Here is a 26253-nt window from a genome sequence, read left to right as displayed (position 1 = left end):
GAAAAACACGAGCAGGAGACGCGAGTGGACGCTCCCTGCTGCTGCTGCCTCGGAAGTGGAAGGAGCTTTGGCGTATTTGCTGTGGACTTTGAAAAGGAGGCTGGACCGTGGCGAGATGTGCACTGCTCAGCGCCTGCTCCAAAACTGGCCTGCTTTATAGGAACCTAGCCCTGTTTTATGAAAAGCCCCCTAAGAGCCGCCTAGCCCGAGGTCTCTAGAGCATATAGTCCTCATAATAAACTTGGCTCTTTCCGCTTGGACAATAGCAAAGCGTTTGGTCTTATTGCTAGCGCTTTTTTACATGACAATAACTCATCAGTCTATTGGGCTGGCACTGGGGGCTCGGGCTGTCCAACCTCCCTATCATTGATCCCCCTGCATCTCTAATTAGAATTTAATACCACGCCATTACGCAGCCCCCCTTCTCCTCTCTCCCAGTCTCCCCCCGCGCACCCCGCTCCTCTCCAACCACCATCTTGCCCTTTAATTCAATCACACCACTTGGAAATAATGAAAGTTGGGTGACGATTCTCCCTGATCCAATTTGCTCCGAGCTTTTAAGCCTTTTAAGCGAGCGTATACCTTGGGCAGGGTTTCACAGAGTATTCCCCCCGCTGCCGTGCGCTCTCTGCCCCTTTCTGCTCCAGATGCGTTCACGGTGCACTATGCTATGCCGCTACTATCGCTTCTTCTTGGCTCTGCGCACTCGGCTCTGAATCAAAATACAGACTTGTCAATGCTATTACTGCGCTTATCCCATAGTCTGTGGAGCTAAAGAGAATCCAGTATGGCGGACAAATAGTGGGTAAAGAATGTGGGCAGTAACGTTTGGGCACCGATGCAACTTGTCAGATTTTCGCCTTCAAAGCAGTGTTTTTCCAAAGCAGAGAGAGATTTAATAATACGCATTTAATAACACACACACACACAATTTTACGCACAGATGTTATAATGCAGCACTTCATTTGGTTTGGTGGGCAAATAACGGAAACAGACGGACTGGTAATGTCACTTTTACACAGTTAAAACTAAATAGCTTTTTTACGTTTTAAAATGACATAATTACGCACAGTATGTTTGTATTTATCGTAAGTTTATTGTGCGTAAAAACCAATTCCCCAATAATGTTTCGATTCAGTGAGTCGGGATGCTATTATAAATTTTATATTTTGACAATTTTGTGATTTGAATTGCTAATTTGCATACTAATAAATCCTTCTATTGTTGGTTTATTGCGTGGGTTTCTAAACTATTCCAAACTGCGGTATTTCTCCAACTGTGGTAGCTTTCCAACGACCCAGCCTACGCTGCACCCTGCTCCAGCACATTCCTCTCCAAACTTCCTCGTGTGTGTGTGTTTTTATGATTCAAATGAGTGCGTAATCTTCTTTATTACGTTCATTATTCCGTTTATTTGCCAAATAACATCTCGGTAATGAAAGTAACGAAGTGGCAAGGCACTGGTCGGACCTCTCAGGCTCTGTATTGGCTCAGTGCGTAATTCGGTTTGGGTTGTAATCAGGTGAAGCGCGGCGCACGGCTTTTTACGCGGGCGCTCGCACACTTCCACACGCCGAGTTCAAGTCCTGCACACTCCGAGCCGCCTCCATTAGAGACGACACGAAAAGGCGTAATAGGAATAATAGTGCGTAATGACGTTTATCAGGAGAGCTCAGAGTTATGTCTGTGCCTTGTTTGTCCCACTGGAGTGATGGATCTAATGGCATTTTATCACAATTATAAGATAACACTCAATAAAAGTGCAGTTATGGTGAGAGTAATTAGACTATTTTCTTTTCATATCAAAAACTATGTCCAGTATTACATAATTAAAAATGAATTAACGACAACACAATTCAGAAACCTTGTTTATTGGTCAAAAATTCGATTACATTATGATAGTGTATGGCTTTGCAATATATTTATTTCTCCATACCTCTAATTAGCCTATTAATGTTAATATGAAAGACCCTATCAATTTTTATAATGTCATATTTTCACAGGAATTGGGCAAGAAATCAATACCATGCTCAAAAAACTCACGTTGCCAAGTTCGATCATATTGGAACTACTATATTATATAAATGTAATTAATACATTTTTTTTTTTTTTTTTTTAATAAGAATGTCTTTTACATTTTACATTTTACATTTTAATAATTTCGAGACATTTCTTTACGAATTCATCTACAAATAGTTGCTTAGGTCATTAGAAATGACGTAGTACAGTAGCCAGTTATAAAATGATCATTATTTTAAGTTGAAAATGGAAAATGTATTCTTTATTCCATTTTCTCACGCTTGTATGATTGCAGTTCTCATGTCATAGCTATCGACCTTGATGCTGTAGCCAAATATTTAGTTGATTGATACATTCGGATTTAAAACGTGGCCGAACGCATTTATTACACCCATAGGTTTTGTGCTGGGAGCCGTCAGGTGCGCCTCTAAATGATTTGTTAAAATAAACCACAACCTCCATCAATTTCCCTGCACAATCGCTGCCGTGGCGTAGTGTGTCTCTCCCTTTCTTTTCTGTGTACATTGTCTTCGCACGGATCAACCTGCTCCCTATTATGTAAATGCTTTCTTTTTGGGGTTTTCTTCTAAACACACACACGAGCTGGGACCCAAAAGTTGTAGCAAATGCTTAATTTGATTATTGAAACCAAAGAGCCAAATGGCGCAGCGTCCTCCCTCCACGCGTCTGGCGGCGAAAAAAGCCACATCTCTGACCAATAATCTAATAACGCTCAAAGGAACGAGCGGCCTTTTCGGATATTTCGCCGAGGCAAATACAATTAAAGCTTTTAGCCACCGGCCTCTTTCACTCTGTGTTCTGGTGCTCTATAGCGTCTTCTCTAAAGCGTACCAGCTATTCACACGGGCGCCTTTTACTCTCTACATCTTATTCATTTCACCTGCTCTCTGCGTCATGTTTGTGCCATGTGTGTGCGTGCGTAATACTGCGGCGCAATCCAGCTGGTCACATCTGGAGACTTTTTGTTTAGCCTGTAAAACAATGGGAAGCAAGAAGAATCAAGTTAGTATGTTTACACTATAAAAATACATAGGCTGCAAGTTGAGGCAGATTTTTTTAATCAAGAAAAAAATATGCTTTTAAAGGTCACTGTAATTAATCAGTTCTCTGGTTGAAATTGTCCAATAGCAAGAAAGAAAGATTATTACGCATAACCCTAATAGGCTACAGCGACACAATGAATTATTCATATAATATAGCTCAGTCGTTTTCTAATAAGCCTATTTTATATATATACAAAAAGAATAATAAATGAACAAAACTAATTAATAAAAAGCGTTTAAGCATTGACAACAAGAAAAACAGGATAGTGGTGTTTTTTTTTGCAAATGTTTCTTTATTTATTTATTTTTTATTAATTAGTAAAAAACATTTAGTCTGTGTTTTCTACTTCTATAATTGGAAAACGCACTCTAAAATATAATATTGGACATTTTCTTGCTTTTTTTCACGACCTGACACCTCTGCTTTTACTTCAGCTCTGGCCTTTGCTCTCTCCTCCTGTGCGTAAAACTTCACCTATGGCGTGATTTACAGTAACATAATGGCCCCCTAATTCACCTTAAGCGCTTGTTAATCCCTAATTATGTGGCGAATAAAAGGCTCCAACCATACGCAGTCACTTAAATAAATCAGAGCAAATGTGCTGCGGTGCGAGACCCCGAGACTCCCCTTTGCAAGTGGCCGCACAAAAGGCGCGGTACTGCGGCTACTCCTCTCCATTTAGCCCGCGCTGTGGTTGCTCGGCGCTGTCGGAATGCGGCTCGACAGCGCGGACAAAACGGAGGAACAAAATGCCATTGTCTCTGGATGGATTGGGTAAATACGCTGCCCCCCAAAAAGAGACGTATAAAAGGGGAGGAGAGGAGGAGGATGGATGGGGAGGGTCCCGCTGTCACGTTTCAACACCGACGTCTTTCTCAGTCGCTGCGTATAGCCCGAGGAAATCCTATAGTACGGTTATCAAAACGGGTATTAATAAGGCCGAGAGAAGAAGAGAAGGGAGGAGGGAGGGAGGGAGCGCATCAAAAATTCATTTTAGGGGATGCTCTCGTGGCGGGTTAGTCTGATGTCTCAATCTGGCGGGAGACCTCAAATACAATTCCAATTTAATAATTCATGCGACAATTCAGTTTTTACAAATCACAACATAAACAGTCTATATCGTGTGGAGGAGCGTTAGTATTCGCACACAGTTTCCATGCTGGGTGGTTATTTGTTCCATTTCCCCCAAAAAACTATTAGCTATTTTCATATTTTCTACTTTAGCGCATAGAATAGAATATGATTTAGCGTAATTATATGCGCAAACTGTAGCTGATGTTATGTTTATTTTTTATTTAATTTGTTTATATTTTTTATTTAATTCACAGAGTCATCAGCCATATCATAAATTGGTACGTTAAAAAGATAATAATTGAGTCAAAAGGAGTAGAAAGAAAACGTAACTTTGCCTTATTACAGCAGCTATAAGTCAACAGTGATAGTTAAAACATTACACAATACTTGTAAATGTGCACATATAGATCACACAGTTATCATAATATCTGTCACTATTGTCATATTCTGTATCATATGTTTTTGCAAAATAGGCTACAATTCAAAAATCTGTAAACTGAGTTAGAGAAGAAGTTTTTTTTTTTTGTTTTTTTTTTTGTTTACATTAACATCTTGAAAACTTTAATTAATCAAACTTCAATTTATAATGTCTACTATCTAAAATGTAACCAGTATTAACTGAATATTTATCTGTGTTTTATTTGTAGGTAGAAATCCAGTAGAGAACAGTCCTTAAAGCCCCATATAGAAAACAAAACAGCTGAAACATATGAACTAAGGTGAAAGGGAGCTGGGTAAATCTAGACACTGTTCCGGGACGCTGCGTCAAAAGGTAAGTTGCTTTTCCCCAGCGCGCAGATGGAAAGTGACATCTGGAGAAAAAAGAAATTCAATTATGAACTGGTGTCTCTCTCAGTCTGCTGCCCGAAAACCCACACACAGGTCACGTGTGTGTGTGCGCGCGCGCCTTGCTCTCCACGCGGTCCGCTGCAGCTTTCACCTGGCGCGTAATGGCTGCCCAGGACCGTGTAGCCATATCCATACTTTCTGCTCTGGTCAAGTATGATCAGAGCATATGTCCATCATCAATTTACCAAAAGTTAAAGCGTTAGATTTTTGCTGGCACTTTAACAAGCTTTCTTTAGTCTATTAGGGAATAATAGGATTCATTTACAAATTGTACAGTGTGCTTTGACTGCGGCCCGCTGCCTTTATCTGCTCTTCCCCAGTGACCAAAGAGCAGCCCGTGGATTAACATAAAAATCTTATTCCGGCGGATAAGATTAGGAAACATATTACCCTCAAACGCGGCCTTGGCACGAGCGCGAGCCAGGCAAGGAATCAATTACTAAATTACTTCAACCTCTAAGTCGACATTAACGCAGAGAAATGCCATCGACCGCTCGTGAAATAAGATTTCGCAAAGATGTGATCATTAAATCTCTTGCCAGTGTTCAAGAATTTGATTCATAAAATCGTCTGAAATGAGATGGAATTAAATTCTTATCGGAGCTCTTGTCATCGTTTCATCCCGCGCTGTTTAACGTTGGTCAATGGCCTTCATGAGATTTCCCCTGTAAATAAACTTAGTAATTCAATCTGCCTCTCCACGACACATTGTTGGCTTGTTATTAATTTATTGCGGCGGAAAGCTAAGGCTGCTGGGATATGTAGGCGAATAAGGGCTATGCAGTTTTGATTCTTTAGTCTTATGTGTGTGTTTTATAACTGATCAATACATTTATTTTGTGCAAATCATTTTTTTTTTCCCCTTCGGTGGGATTTAGACCCTTGAATCTGGAGGGAGAATATTACACAATTTGATGATTTGGTGCTTCCAAGAAATAATAAGATACAGTGTTGTTGAGCTGGGGTATTGCAGCCTCCTCTTAACAACATAAACCAACATTTTATCATTTTGCATAAGCATCTTGAGTTTACATACAGATTAGCTGATATGGCACAAGACGCACAAATTCAGAGGTTAGTATTTTAGATTGGAATTTTGTAACAGATTTGTGGAAGTGTCAAGAACCATGGGCAATTTATCCAAGCGCTGTCAGTGCGTTTATGTAAAAATCCAAACGGACGCTCACTCCTCACTCCAAGAAATCTGACGCTAAAGTCATCAGTTTGTGTCTATTTCCGACTGACACTCCGATCACCGCAAAAAGCAAAATCTAGCCAAATAAAGACAACTTAAATGAAGAAGGGTTTGTCATGATTCGAGTAAATGACTTAAATTAAGAACATTTGACTTTATTTGAGTAGATTCAACTTGACAGTTCAAATGATCTACCAGCAACATTCGATTTTGTTTCTTATTTTAGGTGCAAAAAGTTATTGTTTTTCTTATTTTAAGTGCAGCACTATGTATTTTCATATTTTAAGTACAAAAACTCTTGTTCCGGCGGATCATTATACTTGTCACGTGAAAATTTGTCAACTAATGATAAAACTTTCTTAATTCAAGTCATCTTAACTTGACTAGATGTAGTTTTTTGCAGTGCGCCCACTGGTCAACATGCACAGTAGGCTTTCACTTTAACTTGGTCAACCACCTGACCCTAAAATATTGAGTCCTCTGACTGTTGCATGCGTCACCTGCTCTTCCATGTAGAGGACTCAGTTTCATACAATGACAACAAACTATATGCTTAACCTTACCTTGATCTCAAACTACTGTACTGCAATTTCGATGTACCATTAGACAAAATGTGACTAGCTGCTTCATAACACAAGTCATTATTATATTTATGCATGCATGGCACTTCCATTCATCTGAGAGCGCAGTGCAACCTTTGGCATACTTCCCCACTCTGCTGAAAAGTTCGTGTCCACTGCCCTTCCACAAGTTCACGCACCCTCACACCAGTGAACTGCCCGGGCCCTCATCTGTCAGACTGCCCTCTTCTCTCCGCTCCATGCCCGGCCTCCTCCTGCCTTTCACCCCGCGGGGTCAACTCATATTTTTTTTTTTTTTTTACCCAGCATGCAGCAGTCTATACTCTATCTCCCCCCACCTCCGCACAACCACCGCGCACATTAGCAATTGACAATGATTAGCCCCTTGCCTCATAAATCAGCTGCGTGACCCGTTATTATTGTTGAATTGAATAGCTGTTGGGGAAGTGAGGGTCAGTGTCATTAACTCTGCCCCCTCCCTCGTTGCTCTTCTTGCGGCAGCGCACCCAAGTTACCCCATCCACCCACCCACCACCCACCCACGGGCTCCCTGAAGGCATTTGGCCCCTGTATACAAGGACCTGCTGGCTAATAACGCGGCGCGCTCGGGCTAAAAGCTTAATCACCGTGCATTAAGCGGCGGACAGCGGGCCATTGTGCGCGCCAGGCGTTACTGGAATGAAGCGATTGATGGCGATGTGAGCGGCAGGCGACAAGACGGCGGCGCGCGGATTTCGGATGATAGAGCGTTTTTTAATGTCCGCGAGCTCCGAGAGGAAGAGAAGGGTGGGCGGCAATTACAGTATCCCCTGTCCCCCCGATCCATCATAAAACGTCAAAGTCATTGTGCGCGTTATTGATTATTATGGTTATTATATATTAAGAAACGCATTGTGATGTTGAGTGGCGCATTAGAATATGCAAAAGTACGCATGTAAACACCTGCTATACATTTCTAAAGCTGCTAATTTGTCTCGCTTTTTCACACAACCCCAGTGTCATATTCCTTTGAGTGCGTTATGACGCGCGTGGCACAGGGTGATCGCCTGCAGCCTCCATCTGCATAAAGGCACCAGTCTGCGCTCCGCTGTTGTTCCAAACCAGGGATTATTTACATTTAAGCAAAGGAGCACCAGTTTATAATATGCAACACGCTGAGACACGTGCGAAAGGGCAAAACTGCAGACATAATAATTCATGCGACGTTATGAGCTTCACAGCGTGCGCGCAGAATGGACGACGTCCTGCGCACGGTGCGAGGAAACCTGTTATGAATTTACGGAAATATATATATTTTTTTTTATGGAGCACGGTGGTAAAATTGTTGATTCATGAATGGGCCATGTTGGGCAGGGTGTTTTCATGTGTCTGACTGGGTGCACTTACCAGGTATGTATTCCCTCAAAAACAACAACACTCCTCTGTCGTGGTAGTCTTAAAGGTGCAATATAATAGCACCTGGGAGCTCCAAGATTAAGGGTAAACTATGCAACTTTTCAGGTGGAGCTGCAGAGGAGATGATTTTGTTTGCTTTACATGTTCAACATTCAAGCGTTTTTACAAAATACCGTGAGAAATATGTATTTTACTGTGCACTGGCTTGCCTTTCCTCAGATCTGAAATCTAAGTTTGCCTGGAGATGTCAGTTTAATGCCTAATTGTGAAACTTTCCATGCAAAGTGATAATATCTCAATGAGTGGAGTAAATTCTCTATACCAGAAAAGTTACACCTTTATTTTCTTACAAGGGCAGTCTTTATAACTTAAAGGTCCTATATTACACAAAATAGATTCTTGTGACCTTTAAACTTTCTTAAAATGTTCTTACCTCTTCAAAAACATAACCAGGGTTGTGTGTTTTTTTTAAATTTCCAAAGCTCAAAATGCTCTTTTCAGTCTTTCAAGTTAACAGCTTTAGTTCACCAATTCCGGGGCTCAAATTATCCAGATGATTCTAGTGAAGGTGTGTGGAGTTTAACAACGCAGTGGAGCACTTCCTGTATTACCACAGGACATCACAAGTTGGAACAGAGTGTTTTCTCTTTAGGAGAAGTATAAATATGTGTAAATATATGTGAATGAAACAAAACACAACTCCAGGTCTGTTTGTGATGAGGAAACAACAGAGAAAAATAGAGAAACTAGCAATTTTCCCTTTACCCAAACTTGGACTAACTTCATACATATAAATCATAGCTCAAAAATTCAAAACCGCATCATCTTTGTAACATACATGCTTTCACAATGTGCCGTAATTAGAAGGTATCCACTAATGAGAGCAATTATCCATATGCATAATAAGCGTAATGCTGCTGATTTGATCTCACTAATTCTTAATCATGTTTACTCTCATTACATTCAGGTTCATATTGGAGAGATGTCATGTATTTAATGATCAAAGTCTTTACAACATCTAACTGTGTTACAGGCTCACTGATGCGATTTAGGAGCACGAGGAAGAGCCACTCTGTCAACACAAGTCCAATAATATCACACTGTACCTGCAAACTGGCCTTCACGAAACATAATGCTTCCGGGGTTTCATTGTATTTAGTTACACGTTGGCCTTTTTTACTTGCTATGTATAATTCTGCATGTGTTCATATTGGCTGAGTTGGTCTGTCTTCTACATTTGACCCATTTTTCTGTCATTGGGTCAACCTGTCAGGAACTTTGGGCAATTTAATGTTTAAATACATGTGTAATAAACAGCAATGAGGACGTTGAACACTGCCCATAGTGGTACAGTGGGCATCTTGTTAATAGTAGGCTGGTGGTTCATTCCCACCTCATACTCTTGTGGTGCACTTGGGCAAGACACTTCACCAACTTTTGCCTGTGTGAAAACACTGTGTGGAGACTGGTGATGTTCAAAGAGGCTGTTGTATTATACAATTTAATCCTAAATGTTAAGAATAATGGATCAGTTTTATATAGCACTTCACAGAGCATTATTCATTCATCCCTCACTGGTGGTGGTAAGCTACTATTGTAGCCACAGCTGCCCTGGGGCAGACAATCTGTGCCACTGGTCCCTCCGATCACCACCATCACTTACCCACGACTTTCATACTAGGCAATGTGGGTGAAGTGTCTTGCCTAAGGACACAATAACAGTTTTTGTGATTGGTGCCCCACCTGGTGTTCCCAGTGATCTGCCATCCAAGAACTAACCAGGCCTGGCTCTGCTGAGCTTCTGAGATCTAACGGGATCAGGCTTTGACAAGCTAGTGTGGCCACATCATGATGCTTAGTCAAAAAAAAATAAAAAAAATAGAAAGTGCTTTCTTTTTTCCCTGTACATTTGTACTACATTTTTACTGTGCCTGGTCTTGGATTTTCATAAACCTGACTCTTACTTGGCCTGGAGCAGGGCCTCTTGCTGCTTGTTTTAATGGAAATGTTGTACCTTTAGCTATAATGTTGCACAGTATGGCATAACACTTATATTTCCAAAGAAAATGTTTTAACTTGGACAACCTGCTTGTCTGCATGGCCACAACGGCATTAAATTTATGAGTATTTTATTTGTTAATTGCAGTGTTTTTATTGCTCTGAAAAATAAGCATTTGCATGATGCCTGTCCATAGATCTGACCTGTAACCTGGCCTGTTTGTGTCCATGCAGATACACACATTTAATGCTATAATGTCCAAGTAAAGCAACAAGTAAGTGGATCTCTACTAAAAGTTACATAACACAGCTTTAGTACACTACAAGATTTTGGCAGATCAAAAAGAGGACATAAACTTATTCTGAAGCAAGAGATACAATGTTAATCTAAATAGACACACACAATATAGTTAATCCTCATCTTCATCATAAGCCAAATTGCATCGTGTCAACACAGAAAGCAAACTCCTCTCCTCCTCTCACTCTGTCACCAGTGCCCTGCCTCTACACTCATCCACAACGACAGCGCGCAGTGATTTATGTAACCATGGCGACCATCCAGTGGGCCGGCCTGTTGATCAATCACCCATAATCCAATTGGAGTGAATCTTAAAGAAGAGCCAGATGGGAGCCATCAGAGCCCCCCAGTGCAGTCCGTGATTCACTTCCTGTTTCCCAGAAGGCCGCTCTGCACCTCTGAAGGATGACTGTGCCAGAGCCGGAGCATATAGACTGGACTCATTTTCACTCAGGGCTGTAGGATACTTCTTATTGACTTGTATAAAAGAAGTGATGAGAGTTTTCCCATAGATGTGTCCAATTTTACATTTTAACTCAGCGATTTAGAGTTTTGACAGTTATTTGCGCTATAGGAAAGTAAGAAAAGACCAACCTTCCCTTGATTAGACAACTTTATTACTGTTTTTGTAGCTTACATTATAACATACTGCCCTACAAAAGCAAAAGACCTTAACTCGTCAGAGTGTGAAACTGAGAAAAATGACTTCAAAGTTTCTGTTTTGTCCACACAAAAGTATAATAGGCTCCCAAAATGTTTAAAACAGATAAAGACAGTGACATTACAAAACAACAAACAACAAATTTGTGAGTGACATCATTATTATTTCCTTGTCCAATTTGTTCAGCCTGCAAATAAAGCTGTAGAATAAACAGTAACAAACATCTCTGTCGTACTCGTCCATCATGGCCTCCTCAAATACACCCATATTTGTATGCGAAAAATATTCAGCTCAAAATTGACCTTTGACCCTTATTTGTCAGTTCCTGTTCTCTGCCTTTGTATCATGAGCCAAAAATAAGGAGTCGTGCAAAAGGCAAAAGGCAGGAACTGACATGATCATTATTTGCTTGATTTTCTCCAGACTTTTTCTCCATTTTAAGAAAACCTCGCCAAGGTCGAGCCATCATGGTGTTCGTTTGAAATGATATAGAAGACCTTTGGATTTCATATTTAGTGCTGATCAGGATCGTGCGGTGACAATTACACAGTTAAACAGTTTGACAGATGAGTTTCTTTGCAGTATAGTGTGTACAGTATGAGTAAATACATCAAATACTTTCACATTAAAGATAATTTACGTATAATTGAATAAAAAGGTTTATTTATTTAATGTGTTAAGACCCTGTGCCAAGGTCGCAACAAAAAGAAAGAGGCGAGAGGTTAGTTTTTAAAATAAAATCTATTTATGACCTAAATCACAAACAAAACACACACAGTCACTGCCTGTTGTCTTTGCACCACTTCTTATTTTTGGCTCATGATACAAAGGCAGAGTACAGGAACTGGCAAATAAGGATCAAAGGTAAATTTTTCACAATATTTATTCACATGATAAAGGAGGTCTCAAATACAAACAAAATGACATGAACTCATTTTTGACCAAACATGAGTTACAGCCTCTTTGTAGGGCAAAATCCACCTATACATGATTCAGATGATCGACTTTAATCTTGTTGTTTTGTTTTTTTTAATATATAATTTTGAATGTTTTATAATTTTGTATTTATTTGTTTCATTAAACCAGTGGATTGAAACATACACTGAAATGATACACAAAAATAAATCTATAATAAATATAAATCTCCATGGAGAGGTGAATATACATACTAATATTGAAGCTACCTTGAAATTAAAAATCCACAAAGTTAGAAGTGGCATACCTGATTTTTAAGAACATGAAAACAGAACTAGTTCATTTTAAACCGTTTACAGTCGTCCAAAGTTATCCCTCACTTACATTATGATTTTTGAGCATTCTACTTATTCACCACAATGAGTTTATAAGCTCTTTTTACAAGTCTCAGAGGCCAACAATAAAATGCACTGTAATTAGATGCAGACAGTACACAATGGGTTTATTTCGGCTTCAAGAGCTGTTCATACAATATATCTGCACTGGGGCAATTTTAGTTTAAATATATGGAGAAAAAATCTGTGCAGGCCACTTAAATCTGTGTATCATTCATTTGTTCGTTTTTCAATACAAAACTGGTCTAGTCCCGGTCTCAGTCCTGGTCTGGTCCCAGTCTTAGTCCCGGTCTCAGTCCTGGTCCTGCTCCCGGACTCAGTCCTGGTCTCAGTCCTGGTCTTGGTCCCAGGCTTAGTCTTGATCTGGTCCCAGTCTAAGTCCTGGTCTCGGTTCCGGTCTGGCTCTGGTCTGGTCGGACCTGATTCAGTCCTGGTTCAGTCCGTATGTGGCGCAAAACTCTGGCTGTTATCGAAAAATGAAAAAACAAATCGTTATTTGTTTTCTCATTTTGGTTTTGGAGACAAATAATGAAGAAAACAGTTGTTTTTATTGTTTTCTTATTTTTGGTTTTAATTTGAAAAACGAATTAATGAATGATACAAGGATTCATTTAAAATAACTTCCAAATAATTTCCCTTGTGGATCAATAAAGTCTAAATCTAATCATTCTAACTCAAAATACTGATTCAAGTTAATTCAATCCACAATTGATCTATAATTTTTGTAGTGTACAATTGTTTTTTGTTTATGTATGGATTTGATATGTAAACAATACTGCTTCCATTCCCCATATTAGTGTGCCAACATCAGATTTTTTGAAATCAGATTTAATAAAAATACATAAAATAAAATAACTACAATTATTCTATTAAAAAAAAAAAAAAAAAAAAAAAAGATTGGAAATTGAATATGTAAAATTTAACATAACGTAATATGATTTTTTTTATGCTGCTCACCCACCCATCCCTTCTTCTTCCTCCCATCTTCCTCTACCACCCTTCGCTCCTCCCCTCTTCTCCCTCCTCTCCTCCCTTCTCCTCCCCTCCTCTCTTCCCCGTGGAAGCCTGACGTGACAAATAGCTGGATCTGCACTTTTCTGGAGCAAAAAAAGCAACACGGCCCTCATCATCGCCGGGTGCAAATCCAATCAGAACACGCGCACAAACCCCCGGCCGCCTCATGATGAATTGGCATATTAGGCCCAATGTTTATGCATCAGGCCAGCGCTCTCCTGCAAATGACAGTAAATTGCCTCCCAGACAAATCTCAGGGCTGCTATCCTCCTGGCTGTGGGGAGGAATTGAAGCACCGTGATCCCTTGGGTTCCAGGAAATCTTGTCAAGGAGACTGGATGATAAGTTGGCCCTAACTGCCACGTCGGGCCCTGGAGTAGGCTTTCTAGATTCAGCCAACTTTGTGCATTTTGTTGTTTTAACCTGCAGCTTCACTGAAATAAATAATGTGAGAAGATAGTTTTTCAAGGTGACGCCCTCTAGAATATTGTTGTCAAGTTTTGCAAAGGCTCACTGCTGTATACGCTGGCTCAGAGCGACAGCGGGTGCACGATAATAAGTACGATCATTTTTGCTCAATCATTTGGTCAACAGCGGTGCAGTGGGTTGAGTTTTTGCCCATTATCCAGGATGTACTTGGTTAAAATCACTTCACCTACACTACCCACTGTCACTATTGCCCTTATTCAGGAATTTGCGCTGTAGCCAGGCTGGCATCACCAGCTCAATTTCATTTCTCTCCAGCGACTAGGTCAGGAATCGGAATACAGTTGACAGTTCGCAAAAACCCCGGAAGTGCGAGTTCGAGCACCATCCAATCAACAAAGAGCTATACATTGTTTGTTTGTTTACGTACATGTTTTGGCAACAATTCCCGAGATCAAGGATTTAAAGCTGGAATAAAGAGAATGTTTGGTGAATTTTATCAACGGGAAGGACGTTATTGCCCTTCTGCTTATGGGATTTGGGAAAAGCTTAATATTCCAGTTAGCCCCATTAGTGCTGCATTACATACGTCTCAACCAAATAGCAGCGATTGGTTAAATTTAAAAAAGTACCTGCCTACCGTCGAGTGAAAGAATCCTAATGCTGCGAGGACAGACAGTTTCCACAAAGTGAATCCGGCTGATGAATCAGGCTATGTCCACTGGGCCAGACAGGTGAACAACTTATCACCACTTTCAACACAAAATATCCCCAACATTAAATCTGTTTCACAATAACAACAACTGTAATATCCTCCTGAGACCTGGCCCATTCATTTGTGTCCTTTATAGTGGACATTGAGTTAATCAGTCTATCTTTTAAGTGTTTTGAGATAGACTCTTTATGGGGGGACTAGGCTCCTCTGCCTAAATGGGGCTGGGGGATTATAGGGCATGTCCAGGATAAAAATAAAAAAAACTCAATAGGTGTTCGTTTGTGGGTGCACTATGATAAAAGAAGATGAAATCAAAAGGGAGTCTAAAAACTTTTTGAGGCGACTGTAGAGGCTTGTCAGAGATGTTGGTCATGATAAAAGTTGTTTTTGTTAGGTTCTTAACTTCACATGGATTTAACACCAAAATGTCCCCAGTGTCCATTACAGAGGACATGTTATAAAATTATAAATAAAATTAAAATGAACAAACTCTAAATGCTAAGGCATTTATTTACCTCCAAATAGATAAAAAGTCAACACACACAAAATATATATTGCAATACACTTTTTTTTCTTCGAGTCCCAGTTGCATATAGAATTTTTGTGAAAATAAAATACAGAAGGCTTCATCAGAATAGCTTTGTGACCTAATTCTTAACCAGTATTAAAATATTTTGTTGTATATTTACATTTAGTTTGTTTTGAAATGAAATGTGTGTACAGTGCAATTATAGCTTGAGAAGTCTACATGTTCTTTGTTAATTTGGGATAGTAGAAAAGCGGTTTACTTCCTCCCACTTCTTTTCGGACACAAGTAAAATCTGCGTGACATTTATTTTTGTTTATTGTTAGAGAAAAGAAGTATTTATTTTTTGTTTCATATCTATGTACTCATGTTTTCTAATCAAGTTCTATGCATTACTCCCCAAATAAACATTCATTCATTCTTTCAAAATAGGTTTAGTCTAGTCTGACCTGGGTCTGAACCAGGGAAAACACAGAGATAAACCAGAATTAAAGCAAGTCTAAAGCAGAATTAAGTGAGTAGAATAGGCCTGATTAAAAGTAATAATTAATAATAAAGCATATAAAGTGCAAACATACAGACTGCACCTCTAGCCTTAACACAACTCCTATGACTTCTTTATCGAAAGTGTTATGACATAATTTCTGGACGGTTAACTTCCAATCCGATCAGATGTGCATTGATGTAGCGTGGCCGTATATTGCAGAGTTAGCTCTCCGTATATATAGGTTCAATATAAGTTAGAGTTAGCCTCTGTGAGCTAGCCAAGCCCATCCCGGCCCATATTGCTGGAGTGAAAACCAATCGCTCCGGGCTGATATAGAGTCGACAGAAGACTGAGCGAACCCTAAGAGGAGCAATATCTCTAATGTGATCAAAAGAAAATGGAGGAGGAGGAGGGAGGAGAGGAGGAGGAGGAGGAGGAGGGAGGGAGGGAGGGAGGGAGGAGGAGGAGAGGCAGAGGTGACAGCATGATGAAGTTTTGATTGGATTTGCCGGCGTAGACGCAAAGTAGCCCTTAATCACTCGCGCTCGCATGTTGGATATGAAATTGATAGGCAATATGTTCATGGGGAAAATTGCATTGGTTGGTATAGGAGCTGCAGTGGTAGTAGGGAGTATCGGGTTCTGCCGGAGAGCTGGGCTACGAGAAAGGAGGTAAAATACATATAGGTTTGATGAATTAATAAACTATATAGGCTGGGTATTGGCATAGAAATGGGCTATTATATAATGCACTTCAATGTGGTAAAGGAAAATACTACTGACAATTACTTAGAATATGTTGTACGTAGCCTTCCATTACCACTACAACTTGTACTACGTATATTTTTACTTACACAGTGTTAGTATTATTTCATTTAATTTCCTTTACATTAAGATAATTACAGCAAACATGATTTAATTCCTTTATTTAGACTTATATTCTAATTTGGATGCACACATTTTAGTTAATTTAAGTCTGAATTATTTACTTACACTTGTTGTTTTTTTTTTGTTTGAGTGGCCAAACGGAGGACATCAGTCAGTTTCACTTCGTAGAAACCGTCTGACCTCGCAGCGTTAGAATTCGTTCGCTCGACGGTAGACGGGTACTTTGTTTTATTTAACCAATCTCTGCTATTTGGTTGTGATGTATGTAATGCGCTGCTAACGGGGCTAACTGGTATATTAAGCTTTTCCCAAATCCCGTAGGAAGAAGGGCAATAACGTCTTTCCCCTTGTTAAAATTCACCAAACATTCTCTTTGTCCATCCATCCATTTTCTTCCGCTTATCTGGGGCCAGGTCAGCAGTCTAAGCAGGGACTCCCAGACTTCCTTCACCCCAGACACGTCTTCCAGCTCCTCCGGGGGAGCCCCGAGGCGTTCCCAGGCCAGCCGAGAGACATAGTCCCTCCAGCATGTCCTGGGTCTTCGCCGGGGCCTCCTCCCGGTGGGACATGCCCGGAACACCTCCCGAGGGAGGCGCCCAGGAGGCATCCGGAACAGATGCCCGAGCCACCTCAGCTGGCTCCTCTCGACGTGGAGGAGCAGCGGCTCTACTCCGAGCTCCTCCCATGTGACTGAGCTCCTCACCCTATCTCTAAGGGAGCGCCCAGCCACCCTGCGAAGGAAACTCATTTCACTTGTATCCGCGATCTTGTCCTTTCAGTCATTACCCAGAGCTCATGACCATAGGTGAGAGTAGGAAAGAAGACTGACCAGTAAATCGAGAGCTTCGCCTTTCGACTCAGCTCCCTCTTCACCACAACGGTCCGATACAGCAACCGCATCACTGCAGACGCTGCACCGATCCGCCTGTCAATCTCACGTTCCATCCTTCCCAAACTCGTGAACAAGACCCCAAGATACTTGAACTCCTCCACTTGAGGCAAAGACTCCCCACCTACCCGGAGAGGGCAAGCCACCTTTTTCCGGTCGAGAACCATGGCCTCGGACTTGGACAAGCTGATCTTCATCCCAGCAGCTTCACACTCGGCTGCAAACTGCCCCAGTGCACACTGTAGGTCCTGGTTCGATGGATCCAACAAGACAACATCTGCGAACAACAGAGATGAGATCCTGTGGTCCCCAAACCGGACCCCCTCCGGCCCCTGACTGCGCCTAGAAATTCTGTTCATAAATACAATGAACAGAACCGGTGACAAAGGGCAGCCCTGGCGGAGTCCAACATGCACCGGGAACAGGTCTGACTTACTGCCGGCAATGCGAACACAGCTCCTGCTCCGGTCATACAGGGACCGGACAGCCCTTAGCAAAGGGCCCCGAACCCCATACTCCCAGAGCACCCCCCACAGGACACCATGAGGGACACGGTCGAATGCCTTCTCCAAGTCCACAAAACACATGTGGACTGGTTGGGCAAACTCCCATGAACCCTCGAGCACCCGATGGAGAGTGTAGAGCTGGTCCAGTGTTCCACGGCCAGGACGAAAACCACACTGCTCCTCCTGGATCCGAGGTTCGACTATCGGCCGGATTCTCCTCTCCAGTACCCTGGCAAAGACCTTACCGGGAAAACTGAGGAGTGTGATCCCCCTATAGTTGGAACACACCCTCCGGTCCCCCTTCTTATACAGAGGGACCACCACCCCGGTTTGCCAGTCCAGAGGTACTGTCCCCGACCGCCACGCGATGTTGAAGAGGCGTGTCAGCCAAGACAGCCCTGCAACATCCAGAGATTTAAGGTACCCAGGACGGATCTCGTCCACCCCGGAACCTTGCCACCAAGGAGCTTGCCAACCACCTCAGTGACTTCAGCCAGGGTGATGGACGAGTCCGCCTCCGAGCCTCGGCTTCCTCCTCGGAAGATGTGACGTTGGGATTGAGGAGATCCTCAAAGTATTCCTTCCACCGCCAGACAACGTCCCCAGTCGAGGTCAGCAGCTCTCCCCCCGCACTGTAAACAATGTTGGTGAAGGACTGCTTCCCCCTCCTGAGGCGCCGGACAGTTTGCCAGAATCTCTTTGAGGCCGTCCGATAGTCCTCCTCCATGGCCTCCCCGAACTCCTCCCAGCTCCGAGTTTTTGCCTCCGCAACCACACGAGCTGCAGCACGCTTGGCCCGCCGGTACCCGTCAGCTGCCTCAGGAGTCCCATGAGCCAACAAGACCCGATAGGACTCCTTCTTCAGCTTGACAACAACCCTTACTTCCGGTGTCCACCACCAGGTTCAGGGATTGCCGCCGCGACAGGCACCACAGACCTTACGCCCACAGCTACGAGCAGCCGCATTGACAATAGAGGCCAAGAATGAAGCCCACTCGGACTCCATATCTCCAGCCTCCCCCGGAATCCGGGAGAAGTCCTCCCGGAGGTGCGAGTTGAAAGTCCCTCTGACAGAGGGCTCTGCCAGACGTTCCCAGCAGACCCTCACTACACGCTTGGGCCTGCCAGGTCTTTCCGGCTTCCTCCTCCTCCAGCGAACCCAACTCACAACCAGGTGGTGATCAGTTGACAGCGCAGCCCTCTCTTTCACCCGAGTGTCCAAGACACGCGGCCGGAGGTCAGATGACACGACTACAAAGTCGATCATCGACCTCCGGCCTAGGGTGTCCTGGTGCCACGTGCACTTATGGACACCCTTGTGCTCGAACATGGTGTTCGTTATGGACGAACTGTGACTAGCACAGAAGTCCAATAACAAAACACCGCTCGGGTTCAGATCAGGGAGGCCGTTCCTCCCAATCACCCCTCTCACCGTCGTTGCCCACGTGGGCGTTGAAGTCCCCCAGTAGAACAACGGAGTCCCCGGTCGGTGCACTGTCTAGTACCCCTCCCAGGGACTCCAAGAAGGCCGGGTACTCTGCACTGCTGTTCGGCCCTTAGGCCGACACCACAGTGAGAGACCTGTCCCCGACCCGAAGGCGCAGGGACATGACTACCACTTCATGACATCATAAGGTGGAACAGAGCATGTTGAGCTTTGGAGATGTGGACAGACATTTGTTAATGAAACAAAACACAACTCCAGGTATGTTTTTGAAGGGATAACAGCATTATAACATGGCTAAAAGCTCACACGAGTCCATTTAGCACAATAAAGGTGCTCTGTGTAACTTTTCTGGTGGATAGTCTATCTGTTTGTCTCCGTGGCGACGTCATAATTCTCCCTGCAATTGCATTTATTCAATTTATGTGTTTGTACTGCTCTAAAACTAACTTGGCATCACCTATTTGTTACCAAGCACATAGATAAGTTTAAAGCTGTACTGTGAAACATTTCAGACAAAGCAGTAACATCCAAATCCACCAGAAAAGTTACACAGTGCACCTTTAACACAGTGGCAATGAAAGACCATGTACTCGCTACTTGTTGCTGCTTTTTGCAATTACATAATAAACATCTGAATCTTCTAGAAAATACTGCACAAATATAAATAATGCATGTTAATTTCCACTTTATTCACAAAAAGATAGAAATTGGCTCATCCCAAAACATCTGATGATTTATAGTGAAATGCACAAGCCAAACCCATTTCTAGTTGAATCATCGTCCCTTTGAGCCTTGTGCTTATTGAGTGCGACATCTTTATAAAGAACGCTTTGTCAGCACAGTCCGGCCAAAAACTACTCAAGGCTTAACATCGGGACAATGCAAACATAAACAAGTTTGGCAAAGAGAGCAGAAAATCTATGATCTGTTATGATTTATTCAGACTTTTTAAACTTTTACACAATAACTTTTGTATTTTAAGGCAACCAGATTTGAATGTATATGTAAGAATTAGCAAGTAAAAGCGATTCAGCCCAATTGCCAAGAAAACCAAATGTAATGATCGTTGGCAGAAAGTGCAAGAATTGTAAGATCTGCAAGCTGATGCAATTTGAGTTTTGTATCGCCAAAATGAGTGTAGGGAAGATGCGTGGAGCACTTCCCAGAACACCTCATGACATCGCAAGGTGGAATTTGCATTTTTAGGGCTAAGGTATACACAATCACTGGGGCAACCTGTCAGGGAGGTAAACTATGGCTGTGCAGCACTCAAGGACCCATCTTCAGATCTTGAGTTGCACTTGGTCAGGACTTCTTTAACTAGAGGATCTGACCTGTGGTGCATGCTTTGGGGAACCAGAGTGCCCAAAGGAAACACACTCAGACATGGAAAGAACATGCAGACTCTGTACAGAAGATAAATAGATACTTTACTGATCCCAAAGGAAATTCAGAGGCTTCAGAAAGGCTGGAGAAAGCATGCTACTTATTGTTGTCATTAGCTTGGTGGCAAACCTCTGCTCTGTCCCCTGAAAGTTATGAAAAGCTCTCAAAAACTTATCATTGTGAAATATAAGAAGTGAGCAATAAGATTGGACCAAGTAAGCTTCTTTTATATAATTTTTTTTTTTATTTTTTGCTTTTTTTTTGTTTTTCCTTGCCGAGAAGCAGGACAGGGGGCGCTCTGTTGTCGTTACCGTTATCCATTTGCTTGTTTACTGTGAATGTTGGTTATAGACCTTTTTCACAATAGCCAGAAGTGCCCCACTTTAGGTTTATGGAACTTCCAGTTAATGGTTGTCTATGGAAAAATGTCTGTGGAAACGTTTCGCCTACTCTCCACCAGCTTCATAAATCTGCCCCGTCACCAAATCTTCAACCAACAAGGTCCAGAAAGATTAAATATTCTTCCATGAAGAATTTATCCACATCTATCAAGGTAAGAAAGATGAAAACTCAAAGGCGAACAACGGCTAGCATTAGTGAACTACTCCTGAGCAAAACTAACGTCTAGAAACTAAACTAAACTAAACTAGCAATGTCTAGCATTTGAAAAAATCTATTTATGCTAATATCAATATCATGAAATCAATTTTAATTTTAACTAGTTTGAACAGTTTGAGTTAACAAGTTATTTAAGTTTTATTCATGTCCATAACAACAGTTTTGCTCAATAGTTCGCTAATACTAGTCGTTGTTCACCTTTAAGTTTTCATCTTTCTTACCTTGATAATTGTGGATAAATTTTTCATGGAAGAATGTTTATCCTTTGTCGACCTTGTTGGTTGAAGATTTGGTGATGGGGCTGGCAGATTTATGTACCCAATGGAGAATACATTAGACATTTCCACAGACAATTTGCCATAGAAAAGCATTAACCAGAAGTTCTACAAACCCAAACCCTCTGACACTTCCAGTCGTTGTGAAAAAAGTCTATTGACCAATGGCTGTTTCACTGTTTGATTTTAATTTTCTGTTGGTTAAATCAACAATTTTGTTAAACGTGACGAGGTGACCACTGTTATGATTTTGGTCTATACAAAAATAATTTAAAGTGACTGAATAAAAATGTCTGTCTCTTGCTTAGGTAAACCTTTCAGCTACTACCATCTCTCCTCTGCCAGGGCTTACTTACTAGTCCATATGTTTGGACTGAAAGACTGTACGGAGAGAGAAAAGGAGGGAGGGGCAGAGAGTGGACTCTTCAGCAGAAAGTAAACACTCCACGGACCCCCCTCCCCCCTCCCCTGTGCAAATCCATAGGGAGGGGAGAGCAGAGACAGGTGCATTTCTCCGCAAATCGAGTTAGCCGAGACATGCCGCATCCAATCGGTCCAAATTGATGTGAGAGTTTGTGATGTCTGCCGCGGGTATTACAGCAAAGGTCAGTGTGCCGGGACAATGACATCAATCCAGGCCGCTCCTCCACGTGGCCCGCAGATTCACATGCAAACCTGCAAACATAGGCAAGCTGGGAGAGAGGGAGAGTGGAAAAAAGCAAAGAAGCGGACAGGGAGAAGGGAGTATCATATGCAAACCTGCCAAGAAATAACTTCTGCATGTCATGATAACTTAGTTTAAATGTATATGTTAGGATTATCAAGCAAAAGGCATTCAGATCAAGTTGCCAAGAATACCAAATGTTATGATTGCTGGCAAAAGGAGCATTTCCTGGATCACCTCATGACATCACAAGGTGGAATTTGCATTTTTTGTTCTAAGGTATGCTTTACTAATCCCCCGTGAGCGATTATAATTCTCTGCATTTGATTCATCTTTCAACCAAAGTCCCTGGAGCAAACTGTCAGGAGAAGTGAACTTCTCAGTAACTGAATACATGTGTACACAAATTTTGGAATACATTGCAGTACTTGATCACACAATGTTGGCTTTAAACTGCACAGAATCAGAGAGAAAAATAGAAAAAAAAAATCAAAAAAACTCTCTTACAATGTGTGCATGTGTTATTCTTCCTTCTCCAATCAGTCAACAAAGAGTGAAACTAATATGAAGCTGTTTTTAATTCTATGTTGTGTCTTTACACTATAATTTAAATGCAACTTCATGTGAAAGTATTCTAACTATTCAGAATACAGTATTCTGATTGAACTATGTATCAGAAAACGTTACAAAATACATTTTAATGCAGGTATTTGTTTTCTGCAGCTAAATACATTTTCAAAGTAATCTTCAAATCAATGACTATGGCCATACAGTGCTTGAGGACCAGTCTCCAGATCTTGAGTTCGGCTATAGGTCAGAACTACCTTAACTGGAGAGTTTGTCCTATTGTTTATAGATTTTGGGTTGATAGCCGAAACTGGAGTGTGTGAAGGAGGGGAGAGGGGAGAGTGAAGGAGGATAGGAAGAGAGGAGAGAAGAAGAGCAAAGGAAAGGAGGAGAGGAAGAGGGAGGAGCAGTGAATGGAAGAAGAAGAGGATTAGAGAAGAGGAGAGAGGGTGGATTACATTCAAGCCTGCTAAAAGCCCAGATGGAGGAGTAATGTAGAGAAAAAGAGGAGGGGAAGAGAGAGCAAAGGAGAATACTGTAAACATTATTTTATTTTTAAGAGCCCATATCACTTGAAATTGTCTGTTTTGAGCTTTAAGCCATGTTAGAATGTTTTCACCTCGTCAAAAACAAACCTGGAGATGTATTTTTTGTTTCTTTGGGGGTTTTTGTCACAAATGTTTGAGTGTAAAGGAAAATAATAAATGATTTTTATTATTAGTCTTGTCTACATCTCCAAAGCTCAAAATGCTCTGTTCCATCTTGTGATTAGGGGTGTGCAAAAATATTCAAATATCAATATATTGTATCATTTAATGTGATGGTATAGTATCAAAATTGTGCGCTGCTGTATCGATATATTGCAATATATTGATATATTGAGTATTTTTTGGTAAATTTGACTAAATTATTTTGTTACAGCGCTACAGTTTTGTTGCTTGTTCAGAGGAAGGAAACTAATTTATGCAACACATTTCACATTTTCACTGTTTTAATGAGTAAAATGTTTGTGTTTCATATTAACTTTGCCCAAGAAGTGGTTTAATAAAGACTTTTAGTATCACAGCCACAATTTAGCATTATTTTTTATTGAACCATATTGAATCGATTTCAAATATATCATATCAAATTGTATCATATCGAAAACTCACTGTATCAAGATATGTATCGTATCGTGGCCCATGTATTGAGGTATGTATCATATCAGCAACTTCTTAACTATATCCAGCCCTACTTGTGATGTCCTGAAGCGGTAGTTTACAAGTTCACCGCTATCTTGCACATTTCATTGAGTAGTAATTGGAAATGGTATGGTTCAATTTATCCTAATGATTCTAGTGAAGCTGTATGGAGTTTAAAAACACAGTGGAGCACTTCCTGTATTACCACATGACATTACAAGGAGTGTTTTGTTTGCGATCAGAACTCAGCCAAACAAAGACAGAAATCACACACAGTTTTCACACACACTTAATTTGTAACATCTTCTTATCTCTGTCATCATTCTTGTTTCCATACCTCACTAGGGACGTAACGATGTCCAATTCTCTCGATACGATATTTCTACAATATGCATGCCACGCTACGATGTTTATTGCGATATTTTAAGGAGGCTTACAGAACTGTGAATATGCTACTTTTCTGTCAAAGTCCAGTGATTGTGCGATTTAAAAGTGCTTAATAACAGTTTTTTAATCATGTAGATTGGACTGAAACAAAGCAAAGGATTATGGGTAATGTAGTTCTCTCTGTTTTTTTAGTAAATCCTGCACCATAACAATGAATTAAAGAAAATAAACTTATAATGATATATTGTGATGGCCCACGATGTTACTGTGAGACTTTTGATGGTACGATATCACAATATATCAGTTATTGTCACATCCCTACACCTCACTATTTAAAACATGGCCTATATATCCGTGTGTATGTTTTCCTTGGTGAGGGCCGGGTGTCTGGGGGGGAGCAGAAGGGGAGCCATTAGCCGCCCGCACGCTAATCACATTTGGAGGATGTTAAAGGGGAGGAGGACGTTAAAGGGGAGGTGAGGTGGCGTTGCCTCATTACACACAGGGCCTCTCCGGTGAGTAGGAGGCAGATGGAGGAGAGGAGAGTCCTGCAAGGTCAGCGCTAACTGAACGGCCCCGGGACTAGATGCAAACTTTACTTGGCTAACTATGTTTATATGGAGATGAGTGGGCAGTAATCGGGAGTAATGTCAGTGTAATGTAAACACCACAGCAACGGTTTATTCCATAGGAGTTGAGGGTGCACTGTGTAACTAAAGCGTTTCTGCCAAATGCTTGTTTCCCTGGAGATGTTATTTCTTTGCCTTTAATGTTCCAAAATATGATATTAAACTTATCAATCTCCATAGACAAGCAGGAGACGCCACCAAGCCAATTTACAGGTGAGATCTGTGAAGAGGCGACTCCACTCACAGTCAGAATGCATGTTTTTAAAGGTATTTTTGAGCAATAAAAACACACACAATTAAATAAAGACATTTATATAAGTAGAACATCACAAGCAAAGCAATAGCATTTCCATGGTGGCAGACTCCCAACCTGAAAACTTATTTGTCAGAGTGATATTTTAACAATGTACACTATTTTTGATGTGTATGTACAACAATTTGCAGGCAAAGATCATTATAAAATAATCACACTTTTACCAATGAAAACATGTCCTCCTAGATATTCAGAAGGTTCAGGCAAATGATTCACTTCTGATTTGTAGGATTTTGTAAGGACGCTTCCTCATTCAAAATATATATATATTTTTTTTTTGTCGTGCAACATCCTTCTCATCAGGATGAAGCTCATAAATTAGAAGACAAGTTTTCAGCAGTAAAAAATGTTGCTCATTTGATACAATTCTGACCTCACTCTTTCTGATATGGCAGTTTTAGTTTCTCTGTTGCTGGCATCTCTGTCCAGACACCACAGTTCAGAATTAGCTTTGTTTATTAAATAGATAAATCTTTTTCATATAAAAGTTATACAATTCAAAAGAACTGCTTCTGATACTACACCACAACACTACATTTCTAAATATTCTAAGATTTCTAAATATTATGAGAATGTCACAGATTTTTTTACTTACTACCTTATAAGCCACTCTTCTCACAATCCATGGGGTTTAGAATGATTAAAAAAAAACATTTTTAAAACAAGATATAATATCTTTTGAATAGGAAAAAGTCCTCAAAATGTTTAGACTGTATAAAGAAGAGGCCAAATGGAGTGTGATGTTGAGTCATCACCCAGAGCTTTCGGCTCCTGTCAAATGAAGCTCACGAGGCTACAGTTAGACGGTAAATTCGGAGCGGTGTTCCATATTAGGAATGGAATTTATTAACAGATAAAATAGTGAAATAAAAACACCAGGATCGTGTTGAG

This window comes from Boleophthalmus pectinirostris, unplaced genomic scaffold, assembly GCF_026225935.1.
Source record: "Boleophthalmus pectinirostris isolate CB_2022bp ecotype Guang Dong unplaced genomic scaffold, ASM2622593v1 HiC_scaffold_23, whole genome shotgun sequence".
NCBI classification, from domain to species: Eukaryota; Metazoa; Chordata; class Actinopteri; order Gobiiformes; family Gobiidae; genus Boleophthalmus; species Boleophthalmus pectinirostris.
Note: the sequence above shows the minus strand (reverse complement) of the source record.